Raw genomic sequence first — 11,044 nt, 5'->3', positions numbered from 1 at the left:
CATTTGGGTAACAATTATATTAAGTGGACACAATATCTTCAAAGGATAACAGGGAGTCTACATGTTTGCAAGTGAACCACATGCTTCAATAGCATGGTTGTTTTCTTGTTCTACATTGAGTAAATTATATAAACAGAATTGTAGTTGACTATTGCATGTTTTACAAAATAATTAGGTAGAAATTAAATTACTCATCAAACCCTAACTGGGTATGTTAAATTTACTTATTTTCTTTTGTTAAATTTACCTAACTTAGGTAAGTAGATATTACTTTGAATATTGTGTTAACTCAAAAAATTGGCAACATTACACTGTAAAAAAAAAAGACTTCCAGTTTGAATTAGATATGTGCAAATTTACATTGTAAAAAAAAGATTATTGGAGTATGTTTTACAAGAAAATGTTATTTCAGTCTTTCTACCTCAAAATGTAATGTTAAGTTTAGTTATTTGTCATTATGTATGGATTTTGCTAGCAATTTCTGAATGAAAACTGTTTTTGCACCAGTCTTTTCAATGAATGAATCCAAGTTAAACGTCTGCAATTTCTTGACTGTTTTGACTAATTGCCTCAAACTCTCATGCATTTCACTCACTGCCTACATCTCAAGTCTGCATTCTGCCATTTGTTTCTTCCTGCTTCTCTCTGTCAGTGCATTAAATAAATAATAGCATGTTGGTCTGTATTCCAGATGAGTGCTGTTCCAGCCGGCTCAGGGGGATGTATCTGTGAGATATAGGATATATATTTTCTCTCTCAGATTAAGAGATGAGCGGGCGGGGGAAAGAGGGAGAGGGTGAAGGCCTGGGCTCCTGCTGTCGGACAGAGCAGGGCTGAAATGGCAGATCCATCAAAGCAGCTGAGCTTGTCTCACCTGGGGTGGGCTCAGACCCCGGCACCGCAACGAAGTGCACCGCGTGCCGCCAACGGATCGAGAGAGAAAGAGAGAGACAGCGTTTAGGTGTGTAAGGGAAAATGACCTGTGAATATGTGCATGTGTAACAGAAAGACAGAGATGGCGAGAGAGAGAAAAGCTGCAGGACGGACGGACGGATGGAGAGAGAGAGAGAGAGAGAGAGAGAGCGCATGCTGCCCACTGGCTCAGAGCCAGAATGAACACCATTGTCCTTCACCTTCCACAGCATCCGCCTGACACGCAATTACAATAACTTTACACTCTTCAATCTTCACTCGTAGCCAGTCTCTTACGCTTCTGTATTTACCCATAACTAACTTCACACTCTTCGCTTTCTTCTTGCATTCAGTGTCGACACTGAATTCTTACATTTGATCATATATTTCATAAAGTTCTCTTCTACTAATAGACTGATATATTGGCCAGGCATATTAATCAACAGATATTTGGCCTGAATGTCAGTACTGACAATTTGCAGCTTTCAAATATTTTTTAAGAAGGGTTTGAATCAAAATTCAAAATGTTTAATCAAATAAATGATATTAGTAATCGGGCGATTATGGGTCCCACTTTATATTAGGTGGCCTTAACTACTATGTACTTACATAAAAAAATAAGTACAATGTACTTATTGTGTTCATATTGTATTGTAAAACACTTTTGCTGCTATTGAGGTGGGATAGGGGTAAGGTTAGGGAGAGGGTTGGAGGTATGGGTAAGTTTAAGGTTGGGTTAAGGTGTAAAGTATGGGTCAACAGTGTAATTAATTATAAATGTAATTACAGAAATTAAATACAGATGTAATTACATGTAGGTTTTTATTAAATATAAGTACAATGTAAAAACATGTATGTACAGAATAAGTACATTGTACTAAATTATTAATTAAAATTTAAGTACATAGTAGTTAAGGCCACTTAATATAAAGTGGGTCCCGATTATGATTATTATTATTTGCTTAACCACTTTAAAATGACTCTTTGGTGGCTTTTAGTCAGAAAATGTAAAGAAAATGCAGACATTTAGCAAGATAATATAATTTCACTTACCTGGCCTATCACATAATTTAATTTATGCATTTAGCAGACATTTTTATCCAAAGCGACTTAAAGTGCATTCAAGCTAACATTTTTTAAATAAATTCAATGCACACAGACTGAAGAAGTATAAGTCTTTGGTTCTTTTTATTGTGATGATTTTGGCTGAAATAACATAATGATGTATTATTTACTCTCAACAAATTAGAATACTTGATAAGACCAATAAAAAAAAAAAAAATTGTGAACTGTTGGACTTCTGAAAATTATGTTCATTTACTGTACAGGTAATCAACACTTGGTAGAGGCTCCTTTTGCCTTTGTCTCGGTTCAGTGTGGTATGGAGGTGATCAGTGTGTGGCTCTGCTGATGTGGTCTTGAAGCCCAGGTTTCTTTGACAGTGGCCTTCAGCTCATCTGTATTGTTTGCTCTCTTGTTTCTCATCTTCCTCTTGACAATAGCCCATAGATTCTCTCTGGGGTTCAGGTCTGGTGAGTTTGCTGGACAGTCAAGCACACCAACACCATGGTCATTTAACCAACTTTTGGTGCTTTTGGCAGTGTGGGCAGGTGCTAAATATTGCTGGAAAATTAAATCAGCATCTTCAAAAAGCTGGTCAGCAGAAGGAAGCATGAAGTGCTCCAAGATTTCTTGGTAAACAGGTGCAGTGACTTTGGTCTTCAAAAAACACAATTGACCAACACCAGCAGATGACATTGCACCCCAAATCATCACAGACTGAGGAAACTTAACACTGGACTTCAAGCAACTTGGGCTATGAGCTTCTCCACCCTTCCTCCAGACTTTGGTGGCTCTTGATTCCTTAACCCCAGCCTCAGTCCATTCCTTGTGTAGTTTACTCAAATTCTTGAATCGATTTTGCTTGACATTCCTCATAAGGCTGCGGTTCTCTCAGTTGATTGTGCATCTTTTTCTTCCACACTTTTTCCTTTCACTCAACTTCCTGTTAACATGCTTGGATACAGCACTCTGTGAACAGCTTCTTTGGCAATTAATGTTTGTGACTTACCCTCCTTGTGAAGGGTGTCAATGACTGTCTTGTGGATGACTGTGAGATCAGCAGTCTTCCCCATGATTGTGTAGCCTATAGTGAACCAAACTGAGAGACCATTTTGAAGGCTCAGGCAAACTTTTTAGATTTTTTATTTATATATTCACAATATGGAAAGAAAGAAACATTTATTTGTCTGTCTGTCTATCTATAAATATCTATTTATGGAATTTCATGTATATTTCATCTTTGGCTCCTCATTGTTTTAAACATGTAGGTGTGAAAACAGTTAAAATCTGATACACAATTACGTTCTAACACGTAACACAATACATATTGGTGCTGTCTCTAGGTTACCAAATTATCTCATATTATGCACTTTTCTGAAAATAGTCATGCATATTGCTCAACTTAACTATGTCAGCAAACATCACTCTTTGCAAGCACTGACTTAATCATCCACTGAATGAGTACAGCACTCATAAAATGTACGCTGTTGTGCACCTGTGTTACTGATGGTGCAGAACTACTTACAGTAGTGCACTTCCATTGTGTCATTTGCATTTTCTGTATCCCGTTTAAAGTGATGTCAGCGCACCTTTCACATTAGCACAAAAGCGGCATGAAGAGGGTCACGTGACCTTTGCACAATAACCAAAAGTGCAGTTTACGCCGGACACACATTAATATTTTACACAAAGCGCATTCTGTCACTCGGTAAAATGGAAGTAAAAAAAGCAACAGACAAAAGGTGTGTGGGGGGTGTAGATCGTTCCACTGTATTTAACATTCACACACAATGCTGCGGGAAAGTGACAATTGCTTATCTCCATGGCAATCAATAATGGCTATGGGTTTAGTTCGGCGAGCGTGTGTCTCTAATGTGGAGAGGATGTCATTATTATTTTCTGTCTCCTAATGATGGTCATTATGCATAGCCACTGATTGAATTCCATTTGTTACCTGCGTTAAACTCTGAGTAGAATAATTACCATTTAAGTGTCTCCATTAAAATTCATACACGAAGACCTCCTGTTAAAAATAACTAAAGGATTCTTTGAATGTGAAATGAATTGCGTTTCAGCCCAGCCCTGATTTAAATACTTGATTAAAGAATAGGGCCGTCTGCACAGATTGTGATTTCTTAGAAGATGCTCAATGATCAGCTGAAAACAACTTGTAGTCCTTGTGTCCTGCATTCGTATTTAATATTTAATTCAAATGGATCGGCTGCTGGTAAAACACAATCAATATCCGGCTCTCTGTCGAAATTACATTTGAAATGTCCCATGCCTCATTCAAAACAAACATTGCTTTTCATTATGCCGAGCATCGTCCACAAACCCTGTTTGTTCATGGTCAATCTTGGTGCTGTTTTAGCTCAATACATGCATGAGTTGATTTTTAGTCATGTATATATCGGATTCCCTCAATAAACACTTAAGACCATTATTGAATAGATAGAGAGATTAATTTTGAACTTGAATGCCTGTTGCATGTTTTTCTGCATTAACTAAACTGCTGCTCAGTATAAAAACTACAGCTGAAACACTGATGACTATTATAAAATTGATTGTTTCGGATTAGAATCTGAATTCTGCCACACTCAAAGTTGCTGTAAAATGCTAAAAAATAAAAATAAAAACACATGTGATGAATATATTAAATTAATGTGCAAAGATGCAACTTTAAAACAGCCTAAAGCTTAGCTAACAACCTATTTATTAAATCCTGCATCTATATTGTTTCTAGTTCATGATTACAATTACGAACAGCCCTACCTGTGGTAAAATCATGGTAAAATATATTGTGTTCTTTTATAACAGTTGATTTTGATTGGAATATGTAACCGTTATAAAATATTCAAATGCACTGTAAAGAAGCCTAAAGTTAGCTAAAAAACTGTAAAAAACTAAACTAAATATTGCATCTATATTGTGTATATTTAGCTTTGCTTCATCCTTACAATTATGAACAGCCCTACCTGTGGTAAAATCATGGTAAAACATGTTTTGCAGATTATATAACAGATGATTGTGATTGGAAAGAAACATACATTTTATTTAAATCCATAATTGTTGTAAAATATTTAAATAAATAAATGTTTTGTAGATTTTATATTAATTTTCCAAGTTGCAATTGTAAATATATATATATATATATATATATATATATATATATATATATATATATATATATATATATATATATATATATATATATATATATATATATAAAATTATATATTATATCCAATAATATACTGTGCATCCAACTTCACTGTGTGATAATATAGTTGCAATTTGCGATAAAATAAAAAATAAAGCATTAAAGATTTTCTGTATCCTACAGTATGAATCGCTTTACGTGAGTGTAATTTATGAATGCATACAAAAATTTTATATATATTCAAATTCATATTTTGAGCTGTGTGATAATATAGTGCAAATAAATATATACAATTATTATTATTATTTGTTTTTTATTGAACATTTGTATCTTTTATGCTGTGGTAGTGCCAAGAAACAGCCCTCACCAGTGGCTACTGCTTTAATAGACTTGAGAAACTTCATTGCATTTGCAGTAAACCGCATCTATTCTGTCTCTTTAGTGGCTGCCAGCTACAGCTTTATGAATCCATGGTTGTTTTCCTCTTCACTAGATATCTCGAGCGCCAACGAAAACATGTCACATCTCGTTTGTTGTTTTCCTGGAGTCCACCCTCCGTCCGTCCACCCAAGTGGAATTAACTGTGTTTGTGTTGCAGGTAAATAAGGCGTGTAGGGCCCTAATACAGCCATCGCTCGGTAAGAGCCCGCACAGCTGCGGCCGGCCGTCTATTTCCAGAGAGGAGGCGGGGTGGGAGCCGTACTGAGACCTAATCAATCAATGCCAGATTACGGCTAAAGCCACTTCCATACCCATTAAAGGAGGACAAATGCAGAATTGCAACTGAACAACTTCTAGTTTTAAGCCAACAGTGGGACTTCCTGGTTATTTATCAAAGTCATTGGTGGTGAGCCAGAACGCCTGGCTGCACAATTGTACTTCTCAGTGAGAGAAGGAGCTCTGTTGAAAGGAGCGTGTTTATGCCCTCAGCTGTGGCGCTGTCAGCCTGCTGGAATTTACTGTAAATCACATTGCTTTTATTGCGAGATTTAGTATCTCATCCTCTGTGGGCTTCATCCACTGCGAGCTTGTCCCCATTAGGACGTTAGCCCGAGACCATAAAGGGACTTGGCTACACATCATCATATAATGTGAAACCAAACCTTTCACTTCTCTCGCTTTCGTTCGGCCGCTCTTGTCTTCTGCAGAAATCACAACCTCTGACTGATTAGAGACTCTTGGAGTCTTGTTGTCATTTAAAGGAAGAGTTCATTTGAAAACAAAATGTTTTGTTATTATTTACTCACCTTCATTTTATTCCTTCGTAAAGAAGTGACATGCAGCTTTCTTCCGTATAATGTTTGTAGAGACAGTGACTGCTCCTAAAAAGATTTTAAAAAAAGCAAAATAAAACCTTTTTTTATTATTAATATTTTGAATTAGATTTTATTGTTATATTTTCTATTTTCAATGTTACTTAAACAATTTTGTAATTTTGTTGTGTGTTTTTGTCATTTTTAATTAACCAATGATTATTATTATTATTATTATTAATAATAATATTAATATGTTTTTTAAAGTTACAATAAATTAAAATGATAAATGTTGCCTTGGCAAAAGTGGCTTTAGTTTTAGTATATCTATAATAATCTATTGTAAAATTATCTATAATAATCCTTCTTGAAGCTAACTGAAATTTAGGCTATTTAGTAAAATGTAAAAAATAGATTTTTAGGCTAAAGTTGTAAAAGTTGTAATGTTGTAAAAATACAATTATTGCTACAAAGACATAAAATTAAGTTCTCATGATATAAATAGATTATATTTGATGTCTGAGATTAGTAATGTGGAAGCCCTCATCTTCACATGCACATCAACAATTAAATCAAGAGAATATAATAACAAAAACAATAGATGAAAATGAGATGTACTCATGAGTAGCCAGTTAGTATTAGGTTCAGGGAGAAAGTACAGCTAGCAAATATTTTCAGTGATGTTGCTGTGATTTAAAGCATTACAGACCACATTAAGTGTATTATATTAAACACATTACTTCATGAACTGTGCTTTCAGAGTTTTCTCCAAAACACGTGTTTCCATAGAGGAAAAATGAATGTAAGAAAAAAAGAGATCTCATGAAATCTCTGCCAAGCTCAGTTGAAATGATGGAAGCTGACAGCGAAGTCTGCAGGCAGAAGGTTAAAAAACAGCACGTCACGTGACTGGACAAAGCCCTAACCCCAGTCCTGAGGAACCAGACAAACTTACTCTTCATGCGTGTCTACGTAAACAACCCTAGAAACACATTGCTATCAAATTAGCGGCTAATGCAGAGTCTACACTAACCTGATCATTATTACTTAAATGGTTAATCAGTTGAAATCCATTTAGATAAATGGCTGTTGTTAACCACAGCAGGGATGAGTGGCTGAAGTGAGGAAAACACATTTAAGGTGTAATGTCATGCGTTTAAGGACTATTTCATCACCATCTTTAATGAGTACTTCTATAGCTCATGCTGATTTGCATGTTTATGATTGAACGTGCATGTTTAAGACAAGCAGAATAAAATGCAATTCAATGCAATTACGGGCACAATATTGATAGGCTGACAAAATGATGATTGCTTGCTTGCTTAGAATAGTGATCATGATACTCTCACTATTTTGATGGAAAATGTTTATTTCAGGGATTTAATCTCTCTCTCTCTCTCTCTCTCTCTCTCTCTCTCTATATATATATATATATATATATACAATAAACAAAAAGTAGAAAAGTCAATATTTATGTAAATAGAAAATATGAAAGTAAATTTGCATAAACATTTATTTTATATTATTATACAATATTTCTTTTTCATAAATTTGATTAGACATAGCAGAGTTGTTATTTAGGTATTAAATCGCATGGGTGTTTGATTTGAGTTCATAGTCTTTTAACAATAAATTGTGCAGCTCTTTTATTCTGTTGTTTAGCATATTGATGTCGCCGCTTTTTTTTTAGTAAAAGCAATACAGCAATTGGGTTTACAACAGGGTTGTTCACACTTACAGCGGTTTGTAGAAACATACCGGATGTCATTCATTTTCATCAAAAGTTGGCAAGTTCAACTATACGATATGCAAATAAGTAGTGATGCAATGTGAAAACAACCAATCAGAGCACAGATAAAAATCCACCACCTGATAAAAATGGATAATGCATTCAAGTAGCAACCTCTGAGTATTTTATCACTTTAAGGGTTTTAAAAACATCCCTTTGTAAAATCACTGTGAGTGGCTTGTTGGTTTAACAATGTACAGCCAATTATGTCAATATGCATTGTTGTATCTCATCAGAATATTTTGATTTAACAAGCTCAAATGACTAAATATGTTATCAAAATGTCCCTACAACAAGGGAATGGTGTGCACTTGAACAGTAATTACCAATTAAATGACTAATCAATACACTAACAAGTAACCGGAGCCATGCTCCAGCGTTAGACAATGTTGTGCTAGTGTGTTATGTGTGTGTGGATTAGTGTTTTTGAGGGTTTGTGCTGGATGTTAGGGCAGTGCAGGCACACACTCACGTCTCCGATGTGTGTGTGTGTGTGTATGTGTGTGTCTGGATGATGTGTGTGTTGACGTGCCGTAGCAAGAGTTCAGGGAGGCAGCTGAGCAAAATAATTTAGAATGTCCTGCCTGCTGACACAAGGACAAAAGGCGCAGAGAGAACTTTCTCATACGCAGCTGGGAGACAATGGCGGCCGCTCCGGCTGGAGTCTACACAGCGGTTGTTTTCTCTCTGACCTCTCGTCCTTAGAGTGATGGTGGAAGGCAGCAGACAGCCAGGTTTCCTGCATTACTCCTGCATCGTGCCCGTGCGCCGCGCAGGTAGAGAAACACCAATACTAATGGGCGGCTTTTCTTCTGCTGTTTCTTACACTGTCAACCTGGAGATTAATAACCGTCCTGATTGCCTCTACAGTACTGACAGAGGTTACTGTCTCTCACTCTCTCACTCAAACACTGTGTTACAAACCCTAGTGAGCTGTCTAGATAGTAGGCAGCAATTCAGAGCAGCGCAAGTGCACTTCCGATGTGAAGACTTTCTAAAAGGAGGAAGCATTAGAGTAAATAAAGATGCCCTAAATGCAATGCACTTGCAAAGCACCAAAAATGCACCCCCCCCTCCTAAAAGAGAGAGAGAGAGAGAGCTGAGGATGAGTATACATGCATATAATTTAATATTGAAGTATAAAAATAATTAAATAAAAAGTATATAAAAAAATATCATACATAAGAATGTTCTGTTTTATCCAATATTTGTTTTAGCTTAGCAACATTTTAAAGTTTCATGAGCAGTCTTCTTGTTTGAAACTGTGAAAAAAATTGCTATTTTGTTCCTTGTTGTGATGTATACCCAAGTGAAATGGCTTCTTGAATCGAAAAAAAAAACATGTACGGCGGGAATGGATTTTGTCACATGCACGAAAATCATTTCTAATTTACACTGCGATATTAAATATTAATTTTCATGACCTTATCATCTCTGTCTGTAGTTTCCTTTTTAGATAAACTTAATTGTTCTTCAACATAAGTGACACATAATGTAAATCTCAATGTGTGCTTTAAAGATGCATGAGCTTACAAGTTGCAAAAAGTATTATGAATGTGAGTTTACATGCTTACAGAGAAACTTGTTCTAAATCAATCACTTATGAGGTTCTATTACAGTTAGAATGCTGTCATGTATGTAAGGTTTCAAAAGGTTTTGAAACAGAGCCATTTTATTTCTCTCTCTTTCTTTGTTCTTTCTTGTCTGGTCCAGTTTACCATTTACGTCTGCATTATTTAATCAGATGCACCCCCCACACCTCCAAAACTGCACGCTTCCTCTACCCTCATCACATACATATTGTTCAGACATAATGAGGACTGCAAGGTGTGGTGGGACTCAATCAAATCAAAATCTGAGACGCAACAAAAGAAAGAGAGACTCAATTGGTCTCCACCGATCAGAGTCTGAAGTAGTACAGTAATTATTACCTTGGAGTGCGGCGAGCAGTCATTTGTTAGAAAGACTGAATGGAGTGGAGAAGACTCCAATCCTCCAAAGGCTTTGGGGCTGTACTGGAAATGGCCTGCAAACTCATCAGGGAACGCTCAGGGCCAGATCGATGCATCAACCCAAGGCCCCAGCGCACCAATCCGAGAGGCCATGCTGGGACTCTGGGCTCCACAGTACACATCATGTGTCTAAACTCCAGGTCCTCAGCCAGGTCCCTCCGGACTGTCAAAAGAGCGCTGGGACACGACAGGCAAGAGGTGTGGAGTGGTTTTGTCATGGTGTGATATATACGACAGGATATCAAAGTCAGATGTGATTCCTCTAAGAAGGCACATCAAGATTTGCCCTTCATTTTTATAAAAACCCAGACAGGTTTCAAAAAGACCCATACACAATAAAGGTATATAATATCAATATCAATTATTCCAGCTAATAAGATAAAGATAAATAAGATAAACTATAATTTAATTTAATTGTATTAATGGTTCATTCATAATTAAACTCCACAGATTATTCTGTTAACTAACTTTTTTTAATGTGGCTGACACTCCCTCTGAGTTAAAACAAACCAATATCCCGGAGTAATTCATAGACTCAATATAGTGTGAGTCTACATAGGCTATATATATAGTGATTCAAACATTTTTTTTAGCAAGAAACAAACATGAAATGCGTGAGCGTCCTTGTAAGCTCATGCATCTTTAAAGCACGCACTGAGATTTACAATATGTGTTACTTATGTTGAAGAACAATTATGTTTATCTAAAAGGAAACTACAGAAAGATGTCAAGGTCATCATAACATGAAAATGTATATTTAATATTGCAGTTTATTAGAAATGATTTTCGTGCATGTGACAAAATCAACAGAAATGGCCATCGCTACAATCGCGATATGCAAATATTTAAATTTATT

The sequence above is a fragment of the Carassius gibelio genome, chromosome A9 (assembly GCF_023724105.1).
Source record: "Carassius gibelio isolate Cgi1373 ecotype wild population from Czech Republic chromosome A9, carGib1.2-hapl.c, whole genome shotgun sequence".
Classification (NCBI taxonomy): domain Eukaryota; kingdom Metazoa; phylum Chordata; class Actinopteri; order Cypriniformes; family Cyprinidae; genus Carassius; species Carassius gibelio.
This window is presented reverse-complemented; position numbering follows the sequence as displayed.